Source organism: Aquarana catesbeiana, linkage group LG02 (assembly GCF_042186555.1).
Source record: "Aquarana catesbeiana isolate 2022-GZ linkage group LG02, ASM4218655v1, whole genome shotgun sequence".
NCBI lineage: Eukaryota > Metazoa > Chordata > Amphibia > Anura > Ranidae > Aquarana > Aquarana catesbeiana.
In genome coordinates this window covers 169,989,755-170,012,651 of record NC_133325.1, presented here as the reverse complement: position 1 = coordinate 170,012,651, position 22,897 = coordinate 169,989,755, and the positions used below count along the sequence as shown (strand labels likewise).

General features: G+C 42.0%; 1 long non-coding RNA gene across 2 annotated transcripts in view; it reads right to left on the bottom strand.

The window, feature by feature from the left end:
* Positions 1–22,897, bottom strand: part of LOC141127408 (uncharacterized) — a 197,849-nt gene that overhangs the window by 11,927 nt on the left and 163,025 nt on the right. For both annotated transcript variants that reach the window (XR_012241549.1, XR_012241550.1), the window contains exons 4-5: positions 17,341–17,386; positions 16,116–16,319 (exon numbers count right to left, since the gene is read on the bottom strand). This is a non-coding gene — a long non-coding RNA (uncharacterized lncRNA). The remainder of the gene's footprint in view (positions 1–16,115; positions 16,320–17,340; positions 17,387–22,897) is intronic.

Here is a 22,897-nt window from a genome sequence, read left to right as displayed (position 1 = left end):
GACTTGCCATTTAGACAGAAAGTTTTTTTAAGAAATGCATTAACTTTTGTGTTTCACATAACGACTTTTGGTTTGGTCATAATTTCTTTACCCAGAAAAGGGGAGTGGCAATGGGCGCGAAATTCGCGCCCAGTATAGCCAACCTCTTCATGGGCGAGTGGGAAGGTAGTGTTTCATGAAAGGAGGCCAGAGCTCCTATTCTATAAGCGCTACATTGATGACCTACTATTATGGGCAGGGTCTGAATCCTCACTCAAAGAGTATTTAGACCATTTGAATGATAACACACATAATATAAAATTAACTATCCAGGGAAGCATGAAACAAATACACTTTCTGGATGTGAATATTTTTAGGGTTGAAGATAAGCTACAGACTAAGGTTTTTTTTAAGCCTACTGACAGGAATAGTTTCCTGCCCACACATAGTGGCCATCATCCTCTGTGGCTTAAAAATATGCCTAAAGGCCAAATGATGAGGGTAAGGAGGAATTGTTCCACGTTGGAAGATTTTGACCAGCAATCCCTGGTACTAAAAAAGCAATTTGAAGAAAAGGGATACAAACCACAACATCTAGACCCCATTTTGGAGGAAATTAGGGCCTTACCTCGAGAACAATGTTTGAGGGATAGAATTATGGAAAATAATATGGACCACGAGTGGGGATTCATATCCTCCTTCCACTCACAGTTCAGAGCAGTAGAACAAATTTTCCACACCCATTGGCATATATTACGTTTAGACAAATCTTTGACAAAAGTTCTTCCCACCAAACCAAAGTTATTTTATCGTAAGGCAACGAGCTTTGGAGACCTTATTGTAAAAAGAGTAATAGACCCTCCTAGCCGAATTCCATCTATTTGGGATCAAAATGGATTCTTTGCATGTAGGAAATGCAAGGCGCGCAAGGAGGTGTCTAGACCTATGAGGGGAGTAGAGAAATTCTCCTCAACCTCTAACAATAAAGAATTTACGATCAGTTTATCACATGTAACACATTGCATGTAGTCTATGCCTTACGGTGTCCCTGTGGGTTATTGTATATAGGGAGGACCAAACGCCTATTAAAGATTAGAATAAAAGTGCAAAAAAAAAAAGATTAGAATAGCTGAACATGTGCATAACATTAGTATTGGTTTTAAGGACCATAATGCATCTCTTCATTTTAAGCAGCATCATGGCCAAGATCCATCTGGCCTCACATTTTTGGGGTATAGACCATATTAAACCAGCGAGGAGGGGTAGTAATATGGTACGAGAGCTTTCCAAGAGAGAAACCCAGTGGATTTTTTTGGCAGACACACTTAGCCTGAAGGGCTTAAATACAGAACTCGACATAAACTGCTTCATAAGTGGCCATTAAGTTGAGTGCTATTTCTGATATAACTATATATAGAGATTTTGGTTAGAAAGAATTGATTTATGATTAGAGGTACATTGTGCAATTGTGCAATGGGAGTTTCAGCTTCTTTCTTGCTTTTAAGAGGTTGTCCTTTCATTTTAATTCAGTTATATTAACACGCATTGTTGAGTTTTTATATATTAAAGCAGTATGTTTGGTGTCAGTAGGGCGAGGTCAGACCCAACCTGTTTTATTAATTTCACCCATCAACAGACATATATATATATACATATATATATATATATTTATTTCTATATATATGTACTCTTATATATATATATATATATATATATATATATATATATATATATATATATATATATATATATATATATATATATATATATATATATATAATATAATATATATATATATATATTTTTTTTTATAAGAAAATTATTTTATATATGAAATTTTTCTTATTTTGACTTTATACATTTAGATCAGTGAGTGTTTTTTATGTATAGAAACCGTGTTATTATTAGGACATTTATGTTTCTGATATGCATATTATGTTTTATGATTAGCTCGCTGACATGAGATTTATAAATGTATTTATGTTATGGTGATTTATTATTAACATGGGTCTTTTGCAATTAGGCAAATGTTTTATATTTCAAATACATCTCAATTTTGAATACAGATGATATATATATATATTCTTTCCCTCCTTCCAGTAAAGATAGGTTATTAGTTTGGATTGTAATGATCTATAACTGAATGTCAGTGGGTATTGAGAAGTTAGTGCTATATCTGCTATATCTGCTAATAGCATCCGATATACTGCTACTGGCGTGCACCGTGCAGAACGAGTGGCGGTAGGCGTGTAATAGGTTAAACCTAATTGGATATTTTGCAGATAAATGTCGGAACGCAGCGACGTAAGACCACGCTCTTTGACAAAGTCGTAATGATGAAACGGGTCAGGGCGTGACCTTACAGCGACCGGAAATTACGTCATTGGCGCTGTGCGTTCCAGGACCTAGAGCAGTGGTTCTCAGCTCCTGTCCTTGGGACCCACCAACAGGCCAGGTTTGCAAGATAACTGAAATACATGACAGGTGATATAATTTGTTGCTCAGTGATTGCCGTATTCTAGTCTGCATCTCCCCAAGGTAATACTTAAAATCTGGCCTGTTAGTGGGTCCTGAGGACAGGAGTTGAGAACCACTGACCTAAAGAGTTGGAACCGGAAGGAGGAGGTGTAGAACGCCAAGATCATAACGATCTCCACCGAAGCACATCAGGCCCCTCGGCTTCTAGCCTTTGGGGAAAGTTAATTGGCTCATAGTATACACAGAACCATCCTTGAGCTATACAATTACTTGCGGGACTGGCACTGTGTTACTGAATATTTGACTTTTAATTAATTTATTGAATAAAAGGTGAAACTGAACTAGACTATGTGGAGTCTCTTTTATCATGTCCTTGGATTTCGGAGGATTCTATAATGATACCCAGATCTATTATACCGCAGGATGTGGATAGTGGCCTGATAATCTTTGGGTTTGATAGGCGGCACTGATAGGTAGTGCTGATGGGCACTAATAGGCAGCACTGGTGAGCACTGATAGATGACACAGATAGGCAACAGTGATGGGCATTAATGGGTGTCACTGATGGTCGACACTGATGGGCATTGATGGACAGCAGTGATGGGCAGCATTGATAGGCAGCACTGATAGCCAGCACTGACTGGCATCACTAATGGGCACTGATTGGGGGCACTTGTGGGCACTGGTGGGTACTGATTGCTGGTACTAGTGGGCACTGATTGCTGGCACTGGTGGCAATAGTGGGCACTGGTTGCTGGCACTGATTGGTGACACTGGTGGCACTATAATGTAATCAGGGCACTGATGAGGCAAGGAGCGACGATTACTGGGATTTCCATGTTTACATGTGACCGGCTGTGATTGGACACAGCCGATCACATGGTTAAAGAGATCGTGGTTGCGCCGTGTACTAGCAACACGGCGCAAGATTGGCCATTTTGGAACGCCGTCATATGACATCGTCCCACAATGAGAGCTGCACTGCCCTGCCATCATTTGATGGTGGGTGGGTGGCAAGGGGTTAAAGACTTCAATGAAGCTGGCATCAATTTTTTTTTGTTTTTTAGTAGATATAAAGAGAGAGAAATTACGTTATTTTGATGAGATTAAAACCCTGAAAGAGAAATTAACACCCCTTAAAGATTTCTCTGAATACAGCTCTCTTTTATCCAATTTGGAAAACTTTTTGGAAAAAGAACAGTGTGAACAAAAAAATCAAGAAAAAGTATATCAGAGATGTAGGTGATTACAAATCAGGGTTAGTTTATAGCTGGCAAAAGGTAGATGAGCTGATTAATATGAATACCAATATTAGTGCCATTCCACCCCCCCTATAAAGCCAGGGCTCAACCTAGGACTCCCCTTGGGAGGGTGTCTCAACCTCAAAGGATGGGTAGACCACAACAACGTGGGGTACCACTACAGAAGGGTAGACATCCCAGCTTTAGAACTCCAAATAATCAGAATTGGAGAGGTCAGCATAGACCTAAGCGAGATGAAAGTCACAATCCTAGCCCTTGACCTTACTATTATGGATCTAATCATAATATAAGTAGACCACATGGGCAATTCAATAATTATGGCAGACCACCCCCTAGGTCTCCACTTAAATCAAATTAGCCTAATTTTAAAAGGGATAGACCCCTCAGGGCCCCAAATGAGGTTAGGATAGGAGACTTGAACAGCCTCATAAACAACAAGGAGGCTATTCAGTCCCCATTTATAACAGATTTTCTCCACTAGAGAGGAGAACCAATATCCTAACCCCTACCCTAATATGGAGAGAGATCAGGATCAATATGATCGCTCACCGTATAATTATAATCATGATAACCCAAACTCAATGAACAGTTGGGATTTTCCCAGGGAACGGCCAAATCAAAATCGAATAAGAGGTCCCGAACCAGGAGAGGTACTAGATGGCGGTGGAGAATCAAAAGGAAAAAGAAAGAGAACATAGTTGGAGATTGAAGTTTTAACCTTAGTACAGTAACAGTACTCACTAAGAAGAGACTATCACTCTCGATAAAGGTCGAGTATGTCCCTCCTAAAAAACTTGACACATTTCATACATTTATTGACTTCCACAAATATGTTCAGAAGTTGAATATTCAGAGAGATTTACTTTCAAATCCAGTGACCAATCGTAATATTTGTAATAGATTAGATCCATCTGGGTCCATCCATTCGGGATTGTCCAATCCCTCCTTGTTTAATCCCCTGTACCAGTCTCTCAATCTATTAGCATATTTAAGGATCTTGTCCTAAAGGATCTTGATGTGTTGGAAATAAAAATACCTCATAATAATCCATCTGTCAAGATTGGGTTGAAACAAGTCTCTGAGAGAAAGGATTTGATAGTTTGTCAGTTTGTCAGCGGATGAAGGAGCAGCATTGTCATTGTGGATAAATGTGACTATGAAAGTGAAATGTTCAAAATTTTAAGTAATCAGGAGACTTATAGTAAATTATCACATGATCCAACAATTAGATTTAAAAAAGATTTGGAAGCTATTATCAAAGAGGGTTTCTGTGATTCCATTCTAGATAAAAAAGAGAATGCTTATCTAGTTCCATTAGCCCCCCCGTATTTCCACGATATATTATCTTACTAAGATCCATAAGAGTAAAAGCAACCCCCCTGGATGTCCCTTTATCAGCGGGATTGATTCAATAACATCCAGAATAGGCAGATATATCGATTTTTATTTCTAGCCTTTAGTTAAACAAATGCCTTCATATTTGAAGGATACTAAGGATACCATTCAACGTTTGGTCAATATAGATTTCCCAGAGGGCTTTTTATTAAACACTTCAGATGTGGCATCCCTCTATACTTGTATTTCACACCAACTAGGATTTGAAGCCATTCATTATTATTTGTATCGGAATTTAACAGTGTCCCACAATCAAAAAAAAACTTATCATGGAATTATTGACCTTTGCCACAGGTCATAATTATTTTTGGTTCAACTGACAATTTTACCTTCAAAGGAAAGGCGTGGCCATGGGGCCAAATTTGCCCCCAGCCTGGCCAATCTATTTATGGCCAAGTGGGAAGAGCATGTCATCTATGCTCATAGGAGACCTGAAGTGGTCCTCTGGGCACGATATATAGACGACATCCTCCTCCTCTGGATTGGAAGCCTAGATTCACACCATTCATATATGACCACTTTTAATAATAACAATAGAGGTATTTTGTTATCCTTTGACACTAGTCCATCAGAGATTCAGTTATTAGTTATATACTAATAAAAATTAGTTATTAAAGTGGAGGATAACAAACTCGTCACCAGTACCTACTTCAAATCAACAGACAGGAATTCATCATCAGCTGTCGACAGCTGTCATCATCAGAACTGGTTGGCCCTAGAGACCCTAAATGGCCGCTTTTCACATCTTTTTCGATCCAGCACCGTCAAATTAAACAGATTTTTAGACCTGGGACATTTTGAAGAATGATCACATTATAGGACCATTATTGCTCAATAAAGATGACATAATTTATAGGGGTGCCCCATCACTTCAGATGAAAATTGCCCCCAATATTATCAATCCCCCTTCCAGACCCACATTTTTTCATAATTTGACAGGATATTATCTTTGCAAAAAGTGTAATGTATGCCTCCATAATACTCATGGGAGAAAGAAAACTGAATCCTTTAGATTAAATGTCACCCATCGCTCCTATCCAATTAAGCCATTAGTCATGTGTGCTACAACCAATGTAGTTTATTTAAAAACTTGCCCTTGTGGCAAGCACTACATGGGCAGGACCATATGTAGTTTTGTCACTAGGGTTGGTGAACAAATTTCGAACATAAAGAGTGGCAAGAAGAAACATAGCGTTGTCAAACATTATGATAGGTTCCATTATAGAGATCCAGTGGGTACCCAGTTTTTGGCAATAGATCGTTATGTTCCACCCTGGCATGGGGGTTCAGCCAAATGGGGTGTGTCACAATTGGAGAGCTACTGGATATATGAGCTCAAATCATATTTTCCACAATCAATGTGGAGTGGGACATCAATTCATTTATTAACAAGGCTTGACGTGCCCACTCTATATTTATCCAGTTACACTATGTATGGTGGGTTTATATTGCCATTCCATGGTTTTTGGTGTAATTTTATTTTATTGGGCTATTATGTTAACCACTTGCTGCCCGCCATATAGTAAAATGACGGCAGCAAAGTGGCATCATATGACTTCCAGCAGGATAACAGCCGCCGTGCGCCCGTGGGGGACGCGCGTGTGGGGGGCGCGCATATCGGCGATCGGTGGTGTGTCAGTCTGACACACCGCAACACTGATCTAGGTAAAGAGTCTCTGACGGAGACTCTTTACCATGTGATCAGCCGTGTCCAATCACGGCTGATCACAGTGTAAACAGGAAGAGCCGTTGATCGGCTTTTCCTTACTCGCGTCTGTCAGACATGAGTAGAGGAGAGCCGATCGGCAACTCCTCTCGCAGGGGGGGGTCTGTGCTGATTGATTATCAGCGCAGCCCCCGCGAGGATGCCCACACTGGACCACCAGGGACGCCACTAGGACCACCAGGGATGCCACTAAGACCACCAGGGATGTCACCACCAGGTATGCCACTCTAGACCAACAGGGATGCCAATCAGTGTCCACAATGGATGCCAATCAGTGCCCACAAAGGGCATCACTGATTGGCAGGCATTACTGTTTGGCACTGATTGGCATCCATCCGTACCATCAATTACTGTACATCAGTGCCACCTATCAGTGCCCATCCATGCCCATCCATGCCCATCTGTGCTGCCTATCAGTGCCCATCCATGCCACCTTTCAGTGCCACATATGTGTACCCATCAGTGCTGCATATCAGTGCATATCAGTGCCATTTTTCATTTGTTTTTTATCCTAATTCTTATTAAATTTCCAGCTTTTTCTGGTTATTTATCAGTTACTAATTTTTGAGCCTGTCACGAGGCCTGGGCCAATTGCAATTTTCTTATATATTTTTAAATTAATTTCCTGCTTCCTGAGGGGGTGTGTGACTATTTTATAATCACATTCTTCCTCTGGTTTGGATTTAGAACGAGGCTTGAAGTGCAGTTGCCTCCATGGTTTCCTTTTACACAATGTTTTTAGGAGATGATAGTGAGGTGTGGAGGGCATGTTGACGTTGCAACTACATGTCCCGCCCCAGAACAAGGCTTGAGCAGCGTTGAGCCGCGCCCTCTTTCTTATTCCACTCACAGGGAGGTTTGATAGTGAGGCGTGGAACGCACGCCGCCACCATATTGGAACACCACGGATTTGAAAATCCAGGTTTCCCCTGTTGCCATTTTAGATGAAAATCCTTATTGCTAGATTACTTTATATATATATAGCACAGACTACACATGACCCTCACACCCCAGGTGATGTCCAATAGTGGGTGACACTTGTGAGATCATTGCATATCTCCTATACAACTTTAAGATACAATCTTGTTTTTATTGGAACTTTTGTAAGTGTAAACCCCCTTTATATTCATTAAACATACCAAACAGTATCCCACTATGTGCGGTTATTTGTTTTTTATCATGGATTGCTGCAATATCTGATGCGGTCCACCGCACACTTTGGAGTTGGTGTCTGGATACTGGAACCTCTTGTGCAATATCGAATGGGGCCTATTCTCTAAAACATTGTTTTCCTCGTGGTGGATCCTGCTGAGGTATATCCTCACATATGCTTGTTTGACCCACGTGCTGTATAGTACGTGTATCCACCAAATCTGGTAAGCATGCCAACCTTATCACTTTGATTACACTTCCAGGATCACAGTTTATCTTCTTTGAACAAAGAAGAGAGACTTTTATGTTCATGTTTTATTATTTTTCACATATGTACTGCCTCATGGTGCTTACATATGAATTTTGAACCATTTTTGAATGCTGTTTATATGTATTTTTCATCACTTTAACTATATTGGTTGTTTATTCACCTATATACACAATTTGAATTTCAAGTAATTGACGTATGTTTTTTCACTATTGAGTGCCACACTATTTGGTTATATGTTACCAGTTACTTCGCAGTCTGCAGAATTTCGACTTGCACTGTAAGGGCCTTTTCACATGGGTGGACCAATTGGTCCACCCATTGTCAGCATCTAGACCAATCCACTGAAAACATATGGATGGGGATCCGTTCTCCACCCGCCTGGTGCATCGGACAACAGTCAGATGTAAACAGATAGGTGGTCTGTTTACATTCAACCGTCCCATAGAGAACAGCACGCTGTGTCTGTGTCCGCTCTGCAGAGTGGACATAGACTTGTCAACCACCTGTCATCAGCAGACAGATCCCCCGCTGAGCAGGTGGATCCACTTGGCAGAGTGAAAGGGCCCTAAGGGGGAGCTCTGTGCTGCCCGCCATATAGGGGAAAGGGGAACTCTAATGTAGGAGATGCTCTGGGAATCCTGATGTAAGGGAGTCCCTGCTCACCACTTACAGCAGAGTCCCCCTTTACATTACAGTCCACAGAGCTCTCCCTTACATTAGTGTGAGGGGGTGTGAAGGGAGGGGGGAACTTCACCCACCATACTGTAGATTGAGGCTTGGGCAGGCTGCACATTTCCTCCACTATCTATTAGCAGGCTGTTGGGCTTTCCCAAATGTGGGCAGGGCAGTGGGCACACACATGAGGAGAGAGGCGGGAGGAGAAGGAGCACATCATGTTTTCTCTTCTCTCCCATCCATGCGGGGAGGAGGGGGCTGTCAGTGCTGGGTCTGGGCAGCGTGAGAGAGAGAGTGTACTCTCTGCTCATAACTGCCGCTAGCAACCCTGTGGAGCCACATTCCAGGTTTTTGCCCCCCCCCACAGTGTGAGCTTCAGGGCCCGGTTTCAAGTGTGACTCTTGCGACCCTGGTAGTTCCGCCACTGCCTCCTGCACACAGGGCTTTTGTACCTAAGTCCAGGCAGCTCTCCTAAGCGCTGTTCCTCCAGGCAGCAGTGTTTTGGCAGAAAAAAGTTTGATGTGTGTAAACACATTTAGGCATGTTTATGCATGTCAAGCTCTTTGGTGTTAATTCATTTCAATGGCCAATGATATTTGTCATTTTTATAGAGAAGCATTATGGAATCAATAAAGTAATTTTCGTTATCTTATACAATTAAATATGTGACAGATCATTACAGTAATACTAATCACATGCAACATGTTGTTCATGATCCTGAACAAGAAAAATTTACATTGTTCTGATGCTATTTGCAGAGGTCAAGAACATGTCCTTCATTTGTTAAAGCTCAACACTAGCCAGAACATGTTACCCTGTCTTGAATAGAATGTATAAGGGTTTGGGCCTCTGTTACATTTTTTGTGCTATCTGTGTCCCTACTAGGGAGATTCCCCTTGCCTTCTCTTAGAACAGAAAGTGACAGTAAGTATCTCCAATAGTGACACAGACAAAATCAAAAATTTGATAGAGAGAGTTAGAGTTTCAACCAAGTTTTTATCTCTGTTACTTTGTGCTCCGCTGACAACTCCATTTCTTGTCTTGGTTTCACAAGGATAGAAAGTGAGAAAAGATTTCCCCAATGGGGTCACTAAAAGCCATACAAATCTTACAGAAGTGTTAACTCTTCTTGCCCACTCTATCCAAAATAAACAGAATGGCTACCGTTAAGCTTTAATTATTCAAGCAAGGCAAAAGGCTTTGCAAAATGAATAGTGATGCTTACTTTCAATTTCTAGCAGGAGGTAATGCCAGAATTTGTTGACTGAAGTTCACAGACAGAATGTACAATGTTTTTGGTGGCACTCCTCCTTCACCAAGTGTTAAACAACAATGAACAGGCAAACATATAAGTAACTGTTTGCAGGGCTTATATACAATTTAGTACAAAAAAAGGCTACACCACTACCTTTAGAAGTGCCTGGTATGTCTGGGTACTGGGGAGCATGCAATCTTTTCTTCTTCCTGGATGTTCTGGCCTCAATGGCTAAGACTAGACCTACAAGTGGGGATGAGCCGAACACCCCCCTGTTCGGTTCGCACCAGAACATGCGAACAGGAAAAAAGTTTGTTTGAACACGCGAACACCGTTAAAGTCTATGGGCACGAACATGAATAATCAAAAGTGCTAATTTTAAAGGCTTATATGCAAGTTATTGTCATAAAAAGTGTTTGGGGACCTGGGTCCTGCCCCAGGGGACATGGATCCATGCAAAAAAAAGTTTTAAAAACGGCCGTTTTTTCAGGAGCAGTGATTTTAATAATGCTTAAAGTCAAACAATAAAAGTGTAATATCCCTTTAAATTTCGTAGCTGGGGGGTGTCTATAGTATGCCTGTAAAGGGGCGCATGTTTCCCGTTTTTAGAACAGTCTGACAGCAAAATGACATTTCAAAGGAAAAAAGTCATTTAAAACTACTCGCTGCTATTGCATTGCCGGTCTGACAATACACATAAAAGTTCATTGATAAAAATGGCATGGGAATTCCCCACAGGGGAACCCCGAACCAAAATTTAAAAAAAAAAAATGACATGGGGGTCCCCCTAAATTCCATACCAGGCCCTTCAGGTCTGGTATGGATATTAAGGGGAACCCCGGCCAAAATTAGAAAAAAAAAATGACGTGGGGGTCCCCCTAAATTCCATACTAGACCCTTCAGGTCTGGTATGGATTTTAAGGGGAACCCCGCGCCAAAAAAAAAAAAAAACGGCGTGGGGTCCCCCCAAAAATCCATACCAGACCCTTATCCGAGCATGCAACCTGGCAGGCCGCAGGAAAAGAGGGGGGGACAAGAGAGCGGCCCCCCCTCCTGAACCGTACCAGGCCACTGGGTTGCCCACCCCGTTATTTAAGAACCGTCAGATAGAAGAAAGAAGAAGCATTTAAATAAAGGAATTGTCAAAAACTCTTGTCATTTTTAACATTGTTGACAGTTTTTTAGTGAAATGGTAGGGGTACATTTGTACCCCTTTACCATTTCACACAGGGGTGGCCGGGATCTGGGGGTCCCCTTGTTAAAGGGGGCTTCCAGATTCCAATAAGCCCCCCGCCCGCAGACCCCCACAACCACCTGCCAGGATTGTGGGGATGAGGCCCTTGTCCTCATCAACATGGGGACAAGGTGTTTTGGGGGACTACCCCAAAGCACCCTCCCAATGTGGAGGGCATGTGGCCTGGTACGGTTCAGGAGGGGGGGCGCTCTCTCGTCCCCCCTCTTTTCCTGCGGCCTGCCAGGTTGCGTGCTCGGATAAGGGTCTGGTATGGATTTTTGGGGGGACCCCACGCCATTTTTTTTTTTATTCTGGCACGGGGTTCCCCTTAAAATCCATACCAGACCTGAAGGGTCTGGTATGGAATTTAGGGGGACCCCCACGTCATTTTTTTTTTACATTTTGGCCGGGGTTCCCCTTAATATCCATACCAGACCTGAAGGGCCTGGTATGGAATTTAGGGGGACCCCCACGTCATTTTTTTTTTTTTATTTTGGTTCGGGGTTCCCCTGTGGGGAATTCCCATGCTGTTTTTATCAATGAACTTTTATGTGTATTGTCGGACCGGCAATGCAATAGCCGCGAGTAGTTTTAAATGACTTTTTTCCTTTGAAATGCCATTTTGCTGTCAGACTGTTCTAAACACGGGAAACATGCGCCCCTTTACAGGCATACTATAGACACCCCCCAGCTACGAAATTTAAAGGGATATTACACTTTTATTGTTTGACTTTAAGCATTAATAAAATCACTGCTCCTGAAAAAACGGCCGTTTTTAAAGCTGACCCCGCCAGGAGAGGACACTGATTATTGCTAACGGCTATAACAGTTGATCAATCGATCAACTTGGTACATACAGCTTTCCCATACACGATTTGAATCAAGATTCGAACTGTGTATGGCCTGCCTAAGAATAACATGAATATAGATTTGGGTTAAAAAGCAACAAACAATGGGGTTGATTTAATTAAAGAGCAGAGATTTTTCATTTTGCAAAGCAAATGATAATAAGGTGACCATGTGGAGTTGCGGCCTCTCTCTCACTATCAACACCTGCCATACACACAACTCAATCTATATTAGCTCCTCCATGTAAGGGGAGTGGTTACCTTATGTGGACAGGCTGTCATGGACTGAGTTGTGTGCACGGCAGGTGTCAGGCAGGAGAGAACGGCCGCAACTCACATCCACATTGCTGACAGCTTGACAGAAGGAGAGAAAAACGCAGCACCACTGCCAATGGTTTTGGCTGTATTTTTTTATTCTCATGTGAGTGCATTTTTTTAAATAAATCATTGAGTTTTTTTTTTACAGTATCACATTATTTACTTTTGGGAAAATCTGTGCATACTTATTGATCTTTGAGTATCGGGAAACATCAAGAAGGAAAGTGGAAACGCTAAGTGTATTCCCGTGCTGTTTTAGCCCAATTGATTTCATCTTGGGCATTTGGAGCTGGTGAGTGTGAGACTATAAGTAGGTGGTGGATGCACCAGATTGAATTTTGTTCACAGTAGTGAAAAAGAAGTTTCAAGGAGTTTGTTTGAAGTCTGTACATAAGGAGTTAACAAAAAAAGTGGACTGTGCACTTAATCAAATGGAACTAACCTTTCGACCCCACATTCTATCACTATCCAAAACTTGCCGCCTCAATCTCCGCAACATCTCCAAGATACGCCCCTTCCTAACCATTGTCACCACAAAGCTTCTAATCCACTCCCTGGTCATCTCCTGCCTCGACTACTGCAACTCCCTCCTCATTGGTTTACCTCTAAATAGGTTATCCCCACTTCAGTCCATCATGAACGCTGCTGCCAGGCTCAACCACCTCACAAACCGCTCAGCGTCTGCTACACCCCTCTGCCAATCCCTCCATTGGCTGCCACTCAGTCACCGAATTAAATTCAAGATACTAACTATAACTTACAAAGCCATCCACAACCTGGCCCCCAGCTACATCTCTAGCCTAGTCACAAAATTCCAACCTAATTGTTCTCTTCGCTCCTCCCAAGACCTCCTGCTCTCAAACTCCCTTGTCACCTCATCCCATGCTCGCCTTCAGGACTTCTCCAGAGCCTCTCCCATCCTCTGGAATGCTCTACCCCAATCCGTCCGATTTTCTCCTACTTTATCCACTTTCAGACGATCCCTGAAAACTCATCTCTTCAGAGAATGTACATTTATCTTCTCAATCAGCACATCACCCACAGTTATTACCTCTTGTATCTCTTGACCTTCCCTCTTAGATTGTAAGCTCTAAGGAGCAGGGCCCTCTGATTCCAACTGTATTAAAGTGTATTGTATTTGTACTGTCTACCCTCAAGTTGTAAAGCGCTACGTAAACTGTTGGCGCTATATAAATCCTGTATAATAATAATAATAATAATAATATTAAAAATTTTATTAATAATAATAATACTGTGTTTCAGTTACATATTACGTTGCAGCTTTCAAATAAGTGAGATAGAGACATTTCACATTTATGAACACTTTTTGGATGTTAATTATTTATTTATTTATGAACACATTGTAAACTTGATGCTGAATCCCAACCAGAATCGCATATGGTACCTCATTCCTATTGGAGTGTATATTACTAAAAAAAAAAAAAATAAAAGGGCAAAGTGGGACTTTATGGGTACCAATGACAATAAGAAAGTTTATTCACAAAGTTTAAAAATATTACCATACAAAAAAAAAAAAAAAATAGGCAACAACCAAATACATCAATGCTTATCTGCATCATATATGTGTTCCATCAATCAAGATGTCTTCAGATGGCAACTTGAAAAACCTCAACGTGTTTCAACTCATAAAGGGTCTTTGGTATATTGCAGTCCTTGCTGGGGGTCTGTTTACTATTATTAAGGTGATCCTACGTGCCTTGGATTCTGTTATCTATTGGGTCAATCTCCTTTGCATCCAATCCTATTTCTGGGGCCTCTCTTTCGGACTTGCCTCCCTCTATTTTCTTATATTAATGCATCATTGGGTTATGTAATAGTTACATAGTTAGTCTGGTTGAAAAAATACACACGTCCATCTAGTTCTACCAATACATTGCTTTCTTCCTGATGAAGACTCTTTATGAGTTGAAACACGTTGAGTTTTTTCAAGTTGCCATCTAAAGACATCTTGATTGATGGAACACATATATGATGCAGATAACCATTGATGTATTTGGTTGTTGTTTATTTTTGTATGTATGGAAAATCTTTAAGCTTTGTGACTAAAGTTAATAATTTTTAGAACTATTCTTATAGTCATTGATACCATTAAAGTCCCACTCTGCTCTTTCTTTAGTTACTCATGAACACATTTTTATTGTGGTGTAGCGCTGTATACAATAAGAATTAACCTTATATTTATGGTTATCTAAGGGTGTTTATATACAGCTGTTGCTTTTTTGTTTTTTGGATTTTTATCACCATTTATTATTTTATTCATTTTTTTTTTAGCCCACTGTTTACTGTTTTTTTTTGTGGTTTTTACTTTTGTTTGGATTGCAGTTACCATTAGTGTTGGTTCACACAGGGCGGCTTCAAAGTCGCCCAACTCTCGACCGACTCTGAAGCCGTTCCGTACAGTGCGACTTCAGCGCGGCTTGCAAAACTAATTCTGTATAGAAGTCAATGCAAGCCGCTCCGAAGTCGCCCCAAAGTAGTACAGGAAACTTTTTCTAAGTCAGAGCGACTTGAGCTGCTCCTATTAGAACGGTTCAAAAACCAGGACTTAAGCGCAGAGTGGGGTTACTAATCTTAATAAATAAGGTGAAGCTTTGTTCACTTTAAAATAACATTAATGTTTCAGATTTTGTTTAAAAAAAAAATAACAAACATGTTATACTTACTTGCTCTTTGCACAGAGCAGCTCTGATCCTCCTCTTCTCTGGTCCACTGCTGGTGCTCCTGGCTCCTCCCCTTTGACAAATGCCCCCAATAGCCAAAACTGTGCCTCTGTCCCGGCCCCGTTCTCTCCTCATTGGCTTACTGGCTGTGATTGACAGCAGTGGGAGCCAATGGCGCCCACTGCTGTCTCGGCCAATGAGGAGAGGTAGTCTTGGGACAGCAGAGCCTCATTGTTTGATCGAGAGGGGGCTCAGGTGAGTATTAGGGGCTATGGGGGGAGTTGAACACATAAGGTTTTTAACCTTCACACATAGAATGCATAAAGGTAAGAAAAAAACCTTCGGCCTTTACAAGCACTTTAAATATCCAATTATATATGAGAGAAATAAAAAAACAGGATTGTTACTAGCATATAATTGGAGTAAACACAGCTTCATGGTATTTACCATTGTGAGTGCATAGTCGTTAATCCTTTAGTAAATCAAACCCCATGAGCGTTTACGTTCATTGAGAGTCTGTGTTATCAGTTGCATAGATTTTCAGACATATATAAATTCTTTGCAATTGATTATTCTAACTCCAGTTATTTGTTATTATTAGATATGGATAATGTGGGAAAGAGTTCACATTTCTGTCAGTTACCCCACTAGAAAGATTTTTTCTGACTTCCTGTCCCTGTTGCACCTGGACAACAAATGAGGGTTCATTTTTCATATCTCTGTAGCATGGAGATATCTGTCTCTCTGTGGCAAACTTATCTGTGATATTAGACAATAAAATGAGCCGGATGTTTCAATATTTACAGTACCATCTGATAAAGGAATTAAGATTATGTATTACCTTCGCACCACACCTGGCAGACTGCCAGAAGTCCAGACTATCCAGCTCCACATAACATTTTGTTACAATCTAGGATCAAAGGTCAACCTGGAGACATCCATTTGACAAGATTCTAGACTGACGTAATGCTGTGCAGAACTCATATTGCTTACTCAATCAAACTGCTGGATTGCAAATCATTAGTTTCTGCAGCGCTAACAGACTCTGTAAAAAAAATGTAAAAAATAAACATTAATCTTCATAAAAAACGTGAAGCTTAAAGATGATTCATATTTATTTCTATAAAAGGAAATTTTTGAGACTAGGATATAGGAGTTAAAGCAGTATTTAACCCTCAAACAAACATTTATTATATTGCAGTTTACCAATTGTTAGATGTGACGTCTGTATTAGTGTTCTTTTTTAAGGCTTTCTGTCTTCTATTTTCATTTGGTGATCTGGCCAGTAAAGCCCAGTTCACACCGAGTGGCGCTTGCGACGCCATTGCTCAGGTGTAAACAGGGCCTTATCCCAAAAGTGGCACAGCAGCTTTATTGAATTCCTCTCTAAAAGTTTTAGTTGAAGTTGCACATCATGGGATTCATGATATACGGGGCTGGTTTTCAAAGTAGAAGACATAGATTACTGTTGAATTTAAAGCACATCCATATCCCCAAAATGTAATATTTTGCAGCTTTCCCATTCTTAAAGCGGGGGTCCACCTATCTATCGTTTTTTTTTTTTTTTAGTTCATTCACAAACTTTTCTTCTCAGCATTACATATTCACATATTGTGTGTAATATGTCCGCCTGTGTCAGGTTCGTCGGAAAGAATAACTTATATTATTCACTGCAGGCGGTTTCCATCTTCATTGTGGGCATTTGAAGCCCACAAGCATTTATTTCCTGGATGTGGTGAATGCTGTGCTCCCAGCATTCACCGCTCATTCCCGCACATGCTCAGTGGCATCCTGGGAAGCCTGAGACTAGCTCCCAGGAGTCTGGGAGAGGCTAGAAACACGCCTACTCCCATGGGAGGAGAACCAGGAAGTGCAAAGAAGAATAGAAAAATAAAAGGTAATTACGGTGATTTACATTTTTTTAAACAGCATGTCAGGATCTAGGCAAGGAAGAGAATACATACAGATATTGTTCAAAATTTGGGTGGAACTCCGCTTTAACTGTGGTGGTTGCATTTGCTTTCATTTTGCAGGCTAAGAATGGCTTCATCATGTACAGAAAATACCTGTTGATCTTGCTAGAAATGCAGTGTCCTTGTCATTCCCCGTGAGCTGAAAAGACAGAAAAAAACAATGTTATATTACTTGTATCAACTACTAATTCCAACACCATATAAAAAAGATAAAGAAAGGCAACCATGGCTGCCTCCATACATACAATGGTGTATGTGTTTAGCCATTAAATGACAGGAAGGTTTAGATATACTTTAACATTTAGGTGTTGGAGAGCAGTGAAATCAATGGATTACTGTACTATAACTATAGTTAGTACTAGGGTTGCCACCTGTCTGGGATTCACCCAGACAGTTAGGGTTTTGAATCATGTGTCCAGGTTTCAGACTGCCTGAAACCAGGACACATTATTCAGACCAGACTATGGCTTCCCAGCAGGGTTGCTGGCTGCAGTTGCCTAAGCTTAGAGTGTCGGTTACATTTTCTTTCGCACTGCCCAAAGCCAGCACTAACAGTTCCCCCCACACTGACAGGAGAAATCTGCTCCTCTTCCTTCCGCCTCACCCCTCTGTGTCTGCCTACACTCTAATCCCCAGCGCTGTGCCTCAGAAAAGGAAAGTGGGGATGGGGAATTTGAAGCCCAGCTGTAGATAAATCTGGATGAGAGGTGCTGACTGCCATTGGGGAAGTGAGCTCACCATCCATCCCTGCCTGTGACTGAAGTCTCCTCCCTCCCCCCTTCTCTCTCCTGCCTCCTGTGAGTACACTAAGGTAAATCAGGGTCCTCAGAGCACCCCTTACATCAGAGTTTAAAGGGGGAACTCTGCGGATTCAGATGTAAAGGGGGAACTCTGTGGATTCAGATGTAAAGGGGGAACTCTGTGGATTCAGATGTAAAGGGGGAACTCTGTGGATTCAGATGTAAAGGGGGAAATCTGTGGATTCAGATGTAAAGGGGGAAATCTGTGGATTCAGATGTAAAGGGGGAAATCTGCGGATTCAGATGTAAAGGGGGAACTCTGCAGATTCAGATGTAAAGGGGGAACTCTGTGGATTCAGATGTAAAGGGGGAACTCTGCGGATTCAGATGTAAAGGGGGAAATCTGCGGATTCAGATATAAAGGGGGAAATCTGCGGATTCAGATGTAAAGGGGGAAATCTGCGGATTCAGATGTAAAGGGGGAACTCTGCGGATTCAGATGTAAAGGGGAAACTTTGCGGATTCAGATGTAAAGGGGGAACTCTGTGGATTCAGATGTAAAGGGGGAAATCTGCAGATTCAGATATAAAGGGGGAACTCTGCAGATTCAGATGTAAAGGGGGAACTCTGTGGATTCAGATGTAAAGGGGGAACTCTGCAGATTCAGATGTAATGGGGGAACTCTGTGGATTCAGATGTAAAGGGGGAACTCTGTGGATTCAGATGTAAAGGGGGAACTCGGCAGATTCAGATGTAAAGGGGGAACTCTGTGGATTCAGATGTAAAGGGGGAAATCTGCGGATTCAGATATAAAGGGGGAAATCTGCGGATTCAGATGTAAAGGGGGAAATCTGCGGATTCAGATGTAAAGGGGGAAATCTGCGGATTCAGATATAAAGGGGGAAAGTTGCGGATTCAGATGTAAAGGGGGAAATCTGCAGATTCAGATGTAAAGGGGGAACCCTGCAGATTCAGATGTAAAGGGGGAAATCTGCGGTTTCAGATGTAAAGGGGGAACTCTGTGCATTCAGATGTAAAGGGGAACTCTGTGTATTCAGATGTAAAGGGGGAAATCTGCAGATTCAGATATAAAGGGGGAAATCTGCGGATTCAGATGTAAAGGGGGAAATCTGCGGATTCAGATGTAAAGGGGGAAATCTGCGGATTCAGATATAAAGGGGGAAAGTTGCGGATTCAGATGTAAAGGGGGAAATCTGCAGATTCAGATGTAAAGGGGGAACTCTGTGGATTCAGATGTAAAGGGGGAAATCTGCAGATTCAGATGTAAAGGGGGAACTCTGTGGATTCAGATGTAAAGGGGGACTCCTGTGATTAACTTTATATGATTAGAAATGTTATTTAATCGCAAAATATATGTATAATTTATACTATTAAAAAAAAAAACCTGTGCCCTGCTAAAGTGTTTAGGTTAGACTTGAAGAAAAGATGGCAACCCTAGTTAGTATACAGTTAGTTCTGTGACCAACAGTCTTAAAAATACTGTAAATGTGGTAGATGACAAATGTGGCCCTGTGATAGCAAAGTGCACTGACAAAACATTGTACATTGTAATTAGTCTTCAGAGATTACATAGGGCAATTACTGGAAAATTATCTCTTAATGGTTCAATCTAACATCATAATTGTTGTATTTGCACCATAAAAGTACCCATATACAGGCTAAAAATAGCAAGCATTACAAATGATTAAAGTATCAGTACAAATGATGCAATGATCAGACTGTGTAGCGGTTAGCATGGTTGCAAAAGCAAGCACTTCTGACACTTGTGAATCTCTGTAGGGAAGAGTTTCTTCTAACACAAGCATCAGTTGCATTGAGGTACAACAGGATAAATATAACGCTAATGTGCAATGCGATACAAGGAAGAACAAACCTTTATCTTACTGTTCTAGATGAGACATTTGCCCATTCATGGCAAAAAGTGTTGCGGCTTGCCCCCACCTGGCCTTTTAATATCCATTATCTGAATTATTGTATAATGATCCATTCTGGTAGATATGAAGTTTAACCGGTTCTGGACCATGTCAGGCAGATATACTGCGGCACAATAGCTCTCCTGAGCGAAATCCCATATGGGTACGTCCTACCCTTTTTCGGCCACCAGAGGGAGCGCGCACGCACCTGCTGCATGCGGGGGGTCGATGCGCGTGGCCGGTGGCAATACGCAATCGCATGCATGAGCGCTAGTACAGGGATTTGTGTGTCTAAACACACAAATCCCTGTGCTGTCAGAGGAGAGGAGCCATATCATTTGTTCCTACTAAGTAGGAAAAATGATATGTCTCCTCTTCTAGTCAATCCTATCCCCATGCAGTTAGAACACAGTGAGGGAACACACAATTAACCCCTTGGTCTTCCCTAGTGTTAACCCCTTCCCTGCCAGTGACATTTACACAGTAATCAGTGCATTTTTATAGTACTGATGGCTGTAGAGAAGCCAATGGTCCCAAAAAAGTGTCAAAAGTCTCTGATCTGTCCGTTGCAATGTCACAGTACCACTAAAAATCGCAAATCACCGCCATTACTAGTAAAAAAAAAAAAAATAATTTACAAAAATGCCATAAAAATGCCATAAATCTTTCCCAAAGTTTACAGACGCTATAACTTTTGTACAAACCAATCAATATACGCTTATTGTGGGTTTTTTTTACCAGAAATATGTAGAAGAATATATATTGGCCTAAAGTAATGAAGACATTTTTTATTATAGCAAAAAGTAAAAAATATTGTTTTTTTTTTCAAAATTGTCGCTTTTTTTTTGTTTATAGTGCAAAAAATAAAATCCACAGTGGTGACCAAATACCACCAAAAGAAAGCTCTATTTGTGGGGAAAAAAGGACGTCAATTTTGTTTGGGTACAGTGTTGAACGGCCACGCAATTTCAGTTAAAGCGACACAGTGCCAAATGGTAAAAAGTGCTCTGGTCAGGAAGGGGGTAAAATCTTCCAAGGGCTGAAGCGGTTAAAACGGTTGTACGTTTAAAGTAGAACTATAGGCAAACCTTTTTTTTTCCACTTTTTTATATAGCAGGACAGGATTATAACCCCTGTCAGATTTATTTTTCACATCTGTGTCCCAATGCTGTGATTTCCCTTCACATCCTGTTTTATAACCAAACAGGAAGTTAGAGAAAATCCCTGCAAATTAAGGGAACTCCATGGGGACCCCCAGGTCACCAGAACTAGTGTCCCCATTGGAAGATTTCCCTTTGGGGTTTTCTTTTACTTTCACTTTCAATGATAATGGTAACCAGGACAAATAAAGAGGGTGAATCTCCCTAATGGAGACACAGACAACAATAAAAACGGACAAGCGTTCTAATCCCTCTCCACTCTAAAACTTAAAATAAAGTTTTACCGTTACAAAAATAAAAAGATGTTATACTTACTTGCGCTGTGCAAAGGTATTGCACAGAACGGCCCAGAAACCCCTCTTCTGAGGTCCCCCTGTCGGCACTCTTAGCAACTCTATTTCTCTGTGTGCTACCATAAGAAGGCACTTCCTAAAGTGGCACATGTGCAGAATTGTTACTGAACCGAGCTGGATGCGCCCCACCCGCGCTCCCTTCAGTGCAGCCTATAAGTGCCCATCAGTGCGGCCTCATCAGTGACTATCAGTGCAGCTTATCAGTGACCATCAGTGGCCATCAGTGCGGCCTCATCAGTGGCCATCAGTGCAGTCTATCAGTGCTGCCTTATCAGTGCAGCTTAAGAGTGCCGCCTCATTAGTGGGCATCAGTGCCCATCAGCGCAGCCTTATCATTGCACATCAGTGTTACCTATCAGTGCCAAACAGTACAGTACCATCAGTGCAGCCTATCAGTGCCCATCAGTACAGTCCCAACAGTGCAGCCTCTTCAGTGCCCATATCAGCGCTTCCTTATCATCATCAGTGCCCAGCCCAACAGTGCAGCTGATCAGTGGCCATCAGTTCAGCCTCATCAGTGGCCATCAGTGCAGCCTCATCAGGGGCCACCAGTGCAGCCTATCAGCGCCCACCAGTGCAGCCTATGAGTGCAGCATATCAGTGCTGCCTTATCAGTGCAACTTAAGAGTGCTGCCGCATCAGTTTCATAATATCACAGCTTTTTAGTGTATATTAATTATATATTGATTATCACACGTAGCACTATGCAGTACATGAATTTTCACTGAATGTGGACTGTTAAAAGCTGAGTTCCACCCAAACTTGGAAGCTCTGCTTATCTGCTTCCTCCTCCCCTCTGGGTGTCCATTTGACACCTTTCGGGGGGAGGGGGGAATGGGTACCTGTTTTCGCAGGTCCCCTTCCCCATATCTGGAGATGGTGCTGTGGTGCCGTCCCTTGGAAGTTTGGCCCCCCTCCTCCTTCCTCTGCCGCTGGGTTATTCAGAAAGCACAGCTCGCTTTGCACTTGTGCAGTAGTGAACCGACTGTGAAACTGAAAGGCTTCACTGCCAGTTTCCCTTACCATGAATGGCAGCGACAGCACCAGTGGCGTTGTTAGGTGGGTGCGGGGGGTGCGGGCCGCACCGGGTGACACCCGCCAGAGGGGTGACACCCGTAGGTAGCGGCACGCACGCACCGCTTACACTGCCCGCTGCCCTGATCTGCTCCTCCGTCCGGACTTGCGCTGTGTCCCTCAGCGCAGCGGACTGAAGCCGCCTCCCCCTCCTCTCTGTTTACATTTCCACAAGAGGAGGGGGAGCCCGAGGGACACACACGGCTGTGTGTATCATCCGCGCTGTTCTGAGGTCTGTAAACTTTATGTATGTGTGGGTGCAGGGGGTGTCTATGCTAATAGGGGCTCTGCACTGAGGGGGGGTGTCTATGCTAATGGGGGGCTCTGCACTGAGGGGGGTGTCTATGCTAATGGGGGCTCTGCACTGAGGGGGGGTGTCTATGCTAATG